Below are 8,444 nucleotides of genomic sequence, written 5' to 3'. Positions count from 1 at the left end.
TTTTTTCCCCCCCCCCCCCCCCCAGGTGATTATTTATCTGCTAGCCTCATATCAGTATGTTAAATGATAAATGTGAATGTTTTTTTTTCTGAAGTTCTCACTGTTTTTTTTTAACACAAATTATCTGAAGGAGTGTTGTTAAATGACTGAAGCTTTTTCTTGTTTGTTTTTATTATTTTTATTTTTTTAGGTTAATAAGTTCAGAACAAACCAGAAATATTACAGCCAATGCCCTATTAGGAGAGAGGCCTCTAGTTAAGATGGCTCTATTTAAAATTGCCAAATGCTTCCCAGTCTAAGAGCATTTTCCAAATTGCTTCTGAGGTTTCCCCAGCTTACCCATTCATGGTTGAAATTTTCCACGTTTGGCATGTGATTGTTTTGCAGTGCTTTAGTGAAACTAGTCCAGATATTTCGGAGAATTATTTCTTGATTAATTTAAAATTTTCTTAAAGTAATTTATTTAAGAAGAGATAGTCCTTCTGTACTTTGAATTAGTGTCTTGGCAGATACCAGAAAGCCTGATGTTGGTCGGGGTGAGCTTTTGGACACCTGTGTGGAAACCCATCAAATTTTACTGGGTTGAAAGCTCTTGGGAAAATTCCTTTTTCCTGTTTGCTTGGGCAGAACTTTGGCAGAGCTGGGCACTGCTGCTCCTGTGGTGAGCCAGTACCATTTTCATTCAGTTCTTTTTTTTGGGTCACAGAAGGCAGAAAACTCTCTTCTCTCAATTGTGGTGTCCTCGTGTGTGACGGAGCCACGGTTTGGCTCAACCTGGGGTCCCTGCTGTCTTGCTTGTCTTTATTCTTGCTCCTTTTTCCCCAAGAACGTCCCTTGTTCTGGAATGACGTGTAGGTTGAGTTTGGTGATGGAACAGAAGGACTTCTGCCTCTCACTGCCTTCACCAATAATCCCTAGGCACCATCAACAGGAAGAAATGACCCAAATTTAATGCCAAGGGGGAAACTGGAGAAACAAGCCAGAAGCAGTTTCAAACGTAAAGATCTTTTCAGTCTTCAGTGTTGGGATGAGAGTTGGACTTTTTCTGTGCTTATATTTAAATTTGCAAATCAAAGAGAGAGGCTTACATCCTAAAAAGCCTGGGAAAAACTAGGGGGAAAGGAATAAGGTGCATCTGGTTGGAAAGGAAAGTAGTTTCTGCAATGTTACCTGTTACTGAATCCAGGAGATTTTACCTTGGTCATTTGTCTGAACTATTATATCTAAATAAATGGATACTCAGCGTTTTAGTAGCTGGCCCATGCAAATGATCAAAATCTATCACTCCTACAGGTTACTGTTTTGCTCAGGTAGCTGAGGTTCATATTGATTTAAAGATTCAAACATAGTTTCTAGTTTTCTGCATGGTTTAGTAAAAGAAAATAGTTGACGCAACTATTTTTGTGCTTAAACTGTAGTTTTGTACAACTCAGCACCAGCGTGTCTTAATTTTTCACTGCCCAATTTGCAGTGTTTGGGTCTGGATTGGGACAGTCCCAAGCACACGTTCAGCTGATGTCACCCACCCAATCTGGAAATTCTGTCATTAACAGGACTAGCCCTTGCTCTTTGGGGTGCAAATAATGCAACATGCCTGTTTTGCTCCTCAAAATGCCTGTTTTATCTCATCTTTTCTATGCTTTTGCTCTGTGGTTGTGGAAAGGGGGCGTGATGCTGTCTCATCTCACACCCTGTTGTGGGATTTGGTTTGTTTATGTTTGTGAAATACAGTAGCCAGATACCTCGGTAGCGTTCATATAATACCAGGCCATGAAATACTCCCCTTCAAAGTAATATCTAGAAGAACTACAATCAGTAACATGAAGCTATGGCTTGTAACATTAAATGGTAAAATTAAATACTGTGTATCCTCCTAATTAGTGATCCTGCTCTCTGGTTTTTATTAAGCAGTAGAGAAGCCTCAGCAGAAAAGAAAAAAGAGAAAAATAGTCTGTCATTGCCTAATTGAAGTTTATAGGGTTTCAAGAAGTAATTTTAATGAGAGGAAATGATAGTTTTCATTTTCTAGTTTTAACCTGATTACCTACTCTTAAAATTCTGTTAGTGCTGATATTTTCAGTTTGCTTCTAATACTACAAAAATAACTTTTTGCTGTAATAATGGCTTGGCTAGAAGAGAATCCTACAATTTTGAAGAAGAAAAGGACCCTTTTCAAATAATATGCTACTGGGCACAGGAATTATTCCATGTTTACTGCATTGAGCCCTTGACTTAAAATAAGCCTTTCTTTTACGAAGCCTGTATAATTGAGGACATTTTTGGTACTGAGCAGTAGCCCTTGGTGGAACTCCTTTGATGGAACTGAAGGTATATTGGTCAGGACAGGATTTGAGGGATCACACAATTGATGGCTGACTTTGTTTTGTGACTTGTTCTTTGCTGAACACAGGGAGATGGCATCTGCCTACTGTGCTCTAGTAGTGAAACAGGCTGTATTTTCTTCCTTTATATATATATATTTATATATAATATTTCAGGAATGGATAACCCATCCACTGTGTTAAATCTGTCCTTTGGATCTCATGTGTATGTGAACAGCTGGATAGGCAGAGCATCCCACTAATTAGAAATTATTACACTCTGTGTGTGGCGTTGAAATTTAAGATCAGTGCCCAGCACCAGCCAAGCCCAAAAAGGTGCATATAAAATCTCTACTAATTATAAATCACGTTAAGTTGTTTCTGGAGATGAAGTCTGAGTAAAACCTCTCTTGTGTCCAGCTGAAAGGCACCTTGAGAGGTAATTTGGACGCTCGGATCAAATAAACATGGGTTGTCTGGCAGAGGTTTGTCTAAGCTCTTTTTAAAAGGCTTAGTAATAGTGATTTCTGCACTGTCCTTGTGCAACCAATTACCTTTTTTGCTATTCTCATCACTGGAATGCTTCCCACTCCCCCCAAGACCTGCCTAAATATTTATTTCTGCAAACTAAGTATATAGAATATGATTAAGGTATTTATCAGTTTTTCTCCATGTATGAAAAGTAATCAGTTTAAAGACTATTATCGGGCATCTTCCTACCTCTCCTGATTTTGTCTTTTCTAGAATAAAGAAAAAACTGATTTAACTTAGGCTGTCCTCCCAAGTTTTGTTTTCTAGTCCTGGAGTTACTGTGTTTGCTCTCCTTGGGACTTGTGCCCGTTGATACACGGTTCACAGACATCTTTATTAAGGCCTGATTCCCCCCACTACACCCAGTGCTCTGGTGGAGACTTCATCAGTGCAACTGGTGCAACTGGTGCTTGTGTAAAAGTGGAACGGTTACGTCAGGTGCCATATATATGATACCCTATGTAATACCTCCTGGAATGATGCTTTGCCTTCCCCCCCCCTTTTTTTTTGCCCCCCAACAGTAAAGTATTAAGGAAACAGTCTGTAGCCTCCTATAAACCCCATGTTAGATGTACTATGCATTTGCTTTTTCCTCTGGAAGTGTAAGACTACTGGCCTTCAGCTAATTCCGTGCTCTTGATATCAGACAATTTCTCCATCTTACTCAACTCTATTTTGAATTTTTTCCCTCTGAGCAGTTCCAGCACCTGCAGTTTAGTGTCATCTACTCATTTTATAAAATGAAATATGATATTCTGTCATCCACAGTATTAAAAAACTGAACAGCACCAGCTACAGGAGAGAACTCTGCAGTCTTTTACACTTGTTTAAAGTAGATTAAAGACCCAAGTCTTCATAAACTATCAGAATGGAATTATTTTCTCAGTGAAGTCAGGGGTATGACTACCACAAAAGAATTACATGGAAAAGGGGATCCATTCTATTATAAAGGTCTCGTTTAGTGGATTATTTTTAACTTTGGCACTGACTTTGTAAACACTGATATCCACACGCTTGCCCTGCTGAGCTGAAATTGACTGATTAGTTGTTTAGAGCTGAGCACTTCGCAATCAGGGACTCTAGCTGCGATGTAAACAGGTTATAGGGCCCAGCTTTTCTTTTTTTTTTCTTTTAATTATATTGAACATGTATTTATTCATTACTAGAATAAGTCACAAGAGTCGATGCTTTAGTCATTTCTTTATGGAAAAAGTCATAGCACATATCCAGGTTTAAAATTCCGTGCCCTATAAACTGACCTACAAAAATGAACTGAATAGCAAATTAGCGTTGGGTATAATTAGCTCCTTAGCAGGCTGCCTGCAGTGAGAGGGATCTGCACAGGGAGACTTCTTCTCTCACTGTATTGCCAGAGCTGCGAGGAGTTAGTAACTCAGCTGTTGCTGGATACAAACCCGAGGATCAAAAGCAACCTTTAAACTCTTCCTACTCTACCAGAAGCTGGTCCTGTCATCAAAGGGCTCTCTATATACATGTGCTGAGGTGGAGCTTCTGCTGAGTTTTTTAGTTCAGGTGTTTTGGGTCTGTAAGATAGAAAATCTGCTGACAAATGCTGGTAAGACCTTGGTTCTTCTATGTGGAAGAGTCCATGTTTTGATAATAAAGACAACTTCATAGAAGGAGGTATAGTTCCCATTCACAGATTTTTTTTATATAGCAAAAAGAGTCTATTTTATCCAAATTAAACCTGATGCTCAGTGACTGTCGCAATGCTTTGAGCTGCAAGCATGGGCATGGACTTACACCGACACCTGGGGTCTGATGCCCAAGTTAAGTATTTGTGACACCATAAAATGCTTTTTTTTTCCCTTTAATATTTTTCTTTAATATCCTATTTTTTAATTGAGTCAAACTGCCTTTGCAAAAATTTTCATAGACTATCACTTTATGCATAACTCTACTATTTTAAAGTAACATTTGAAAGTTACTTAAAAGCAGAATTTTTATTTGTGGTATTTGAGTATAGCTCTTCAAAATATCTTACACTGTTTTTGTTTTTGCAGAACAGGAGAGGTGAATATGCCCTGATTTCTTCTCAGTTTAAAAAAAAAATATCTATTTTTGAAAGAAAATAGCAAGTTCTAAGCTGCCTGTCTTTGCAGTGTCTGCCTCGGCCAGGCGTGGTAGGAATGCTCACTCCAGTGGTTATTCTGAGTTATCCTAAATTAAGCCATCCATGGGGCTGTGGTAGTTGAAGGCTGGAGGCCCCATCTCCTTTCAGGATTATGAGACTTGTAAATAATATTAAGCCTTTTTTTCCCCTTTTTTTCCTCTCATGCACTGGGCACTGCTTGGGTGGACCCGTTGAAGCCCGTCCATTAAATACATCTCATAAATAGGAAACAATGGTGTGTTTCATTGTTTGAGAGCCACTGTTTGGAAAACTTGATTGTATTTAGAAGCTGCAGTGAATGGCTAGAGCAAAGTTTCCCTATTATTTTATTTCTAACGAGCTGCAATTGATAATGTCACTCAGCAACAGTTGTTAGGTAGGGAAGACAGGCACGAGGCCTTTTCTCAACTCGCATTCCGCAGAGATCACAGTTCTATTAATAAAAGCCATATAAGACCCCGGCGAGCTTCCTGGATACAATGGAGAGTGGTTGAGCAATGCCAGGAATATGGCATGGCATACCCATTCGCTGGAGCCCTCGCTGTAAGGCACCACATTTAGCACTTGTTTCTCACACATGGCACGTAAGCTAACGGTGTAAAAATGCTTAAGATGCTGTGAATGTTCTTTTTTTGAAAGCTCAGAAGGGAGGGGTTTTTTTTTTGATGGAGCTCATCACCTTCTCTTATGCTAAATAACTGCCCAGTACAACAAAGAACTGCCACAAAAGAGTCATACTTCAAAATTCATCTCAAGGAGACACTTAGAATGAAGCAAATGACACCAGGCGTTGGCAAGAAACCAAAACCATTCTCCTCAGGAGAACGTGACCTACCTTAAAGGGATTTTGGTGAGAGATACATGATGCAACTGGCAGGGACAGAGCCCTGACCTATTTGTAACAGCAAAACCCAAGCACGTTTGTTGGCAAGAATTGACTCTTCCCTCACCTTAAACAAAATCTCTGAGGCTACAGAAGCTTCTAGCGAATATATCTGCTGGAGCCTGTTTGCACGCTTGCTTCCTTGAAAGGAACTGAGATATCATTCTGTCATTCTTTGATCCAATCATGTAGATTCCTTTTTGGGTTTTTTTCACTCCTATTTGTGTGTCTGGATCTCCTGGAGAAGAAAATCACCACAGGCTGTGTTTTATGGCCGGTATCGTTTAGGCATGCCTCCTTAAAATGTGTCTTTTCCGAAGATGGACCATTACTCATCACCAGCCTAGGTCCTCTTGGCTTGCTTGATGAGCACAGTGTGAAGTTAACTCACATGGGAATCCCCTTCAATTGATTTATTTTTCCGGATGAAATTTGAACTACAAAGAAATATAAAAAAAAACATTGTCAACTCTGATGTAGCTTAGAAACTGGATTTTCAAAGGTGTGCAGCAGTAAGACTGGAAGACAATCCTGGAGCAACCTGCCTGCAGGGCTTAAAGACAATTTTGTTAAAGAAAGACCATTGGGACAGTCCAGTAGTGGACTGGGACAAGCTCAAGACACTGCTCTGTGTGCAGCAGCGGGGCGTTAGGACCAAAATAGCCCTGCTCCCTGAAGGTGGTGTTCCTTCCCTCAGCCCGGGACACGTTATGGCCAGGGTTCTGCTATTCACACTCCTCTCTGGTGGGGGATGTTCTCAAACATTGGCAATGCGGGCGAGCAGCGAGTGAACTCCTGCCAGCCTGGGATGACGATGGCTCTGGGGGAATGCCTGACGTGCCCGAGCCCTCAGCTCTCTCCGTGACCACCCCAGCCCTGGCTGGTTGCTCATAAATCCACCGTGGCACGTCGCATCTGTTGCAGGAGTGGATGGTGCTCCCTGCTCTGCCTTCTGGTGACACAAACGGCCGCTCCCTTCATGGATGTTCTCTGACACGGGCTGAAGATTCACTCCATGGTGCTCTACCCAAGCCAACTGCTGGTCTCACATGTTGTGTCTCTCTTCTCCATCGCTATCTGAAGCCCAGGCACCCCCTTGGTAACTGGTTTGGCTGGATTCATCAGTGTGACTGCTGGGATTTGGTTTTCTTTAGCCCACTGTTTGGGTTTGAGAAACCCACAAGAGCTGGGATTTGGTTTTCTTTAGCCCACTGTTACAGTCTGAGAAACCCGCAAGAATTTATTTATTGTTGTTTAGACAATTGTTTAGACAATTATTAATTGTTTAGACAATTATTCTCTCACCCAATTCCAATTGTTGTTTAGACAATTGTTTAGACAATTATTAATTGTTTAGACAATTATTCTTTTACCTGATTCCACCTTCCCTCCCCACCCAGGAAGGGGAAAAAACAAGGAAAACCAAGGGTTGACATATAAACAGATTTAATAGAATAAGACCAGATAGTTAGCATCAGTAACACTAAAAAACCAGTATTAATCCCGATGCAAATATAAAATACACAATGATCATACCCAGCCTACCAGTATTAATCCCGATGCAAATATAAAATATACAAGGATCATACCCAGCCCATTCCATCAGCAGGAAGCTGTACTCTCCCAGCAGGGGACACAGATGTGGGAAGAAGAAGACTAGAGTCTTCTACAAGTGCAGTTCTCCCAGGTATTAGAAGAGAAATTAGTCCTGTGTCGCTCAAACCGGGACAGAATTGCAAATCCACAAGCCAAGAAACGAGAAATTAGTCCCGTGTCGCTCAAACCAGGAGAGCATTGCAAATCCACAAGCCAAGAAACATAGTAAATGTGTGATTGTTCCATATTTGCCTTCTGCGGTGGCTGAGACAGAGCCCTTATCGTATCAGAATTTCTAAATGTTTTCTAAACCTTCCATTCTGATTCCCAGCTCCAAGGATACAAGGCCTAACACCTGTAAAAATCCCAGGGAAAGAGGAAAACTACCAGCCATCCATGCTGTTGCTACCTTAATAATAATAGTAATAATACTGATAATTTGGATTTCCAGCCAAGAGTCAGCAATGGTACTGTGTAAAGCGCAGGAGTGTGTAATAGGCTTTTTTAGTGCTCCTAGTGGCGTGGAGAAATGTCATTTTACACTTAAATAACTGATGGTATTTTAAGTGCTATCTGCTCTCTGCTGGTATTTGCTCTTTTTATACAAATCTGGGCAAAAAAGATTGTGAAGAAAATCACTTGAAAGTTTCCTTTAACAGTTCTCCCCTGGGTTAGAAAAGTCGAATGTAACTAAATATTAGTGAAATGCAGCATAGTGATTTATTTAAAGCTTGGGTTCTAAATTACGTCAGAATTCCAGATTTTTCAGTAAAACCCTCCAGTTTCCTTTCTCCGGGAGTGTAGTGTCTGCCCCTTCCTCTGGCTGCTCTTCTGCAGGTGGTGGTGGTGTTTCTGTGAATAATTAGAATATGAAAACTGTCCTAATTGCTTGTGTGCCAAGGCAGGGAACGTCACGGCCTGCTGTCCTTTCTGCATGGGGGATGTCTCCTGAGATTCCTGTTGTTATTTTTTTTTACTA

At 40.7% G+C, this 8,444-nt stretch overlaps 1 protein-coding gene across 3 annotated transcripts in view; it reads left to right on the top strand.

Moving 5' to 3' along the window:
• ASB5 (ankyrin repeat and SOCS box containing 5) overlaps window positions 1-8,444 on the top strand; it is a 36,179-nt gene that overhangs the window by 9,720 nt on the left and 18,015 nt on the right. The gene's annotated exons all lie outside the window — the stretch shown is intronic.

This window comes from Calidris pugnax, unplaced genomic scaffold (assembly GCF_001431845.1).
Source record: "Calidris pugnax isolate Ruff unplaced genomic scaffold, ASM143184v1 scaffold625, whole genome shotgun sequence".
In the NCBI taxonomy this organism is placed as follows: Eukaryota; Metazoa; Chordata; class Aves; order Charadriiformes; family Scolopacidae; genus Calidris; species Calidris pugnax.
Note: the sequence above shows the minus strand (reverse complement) of the source record. Positions and strands in the feature narration are given on the sequence as shown.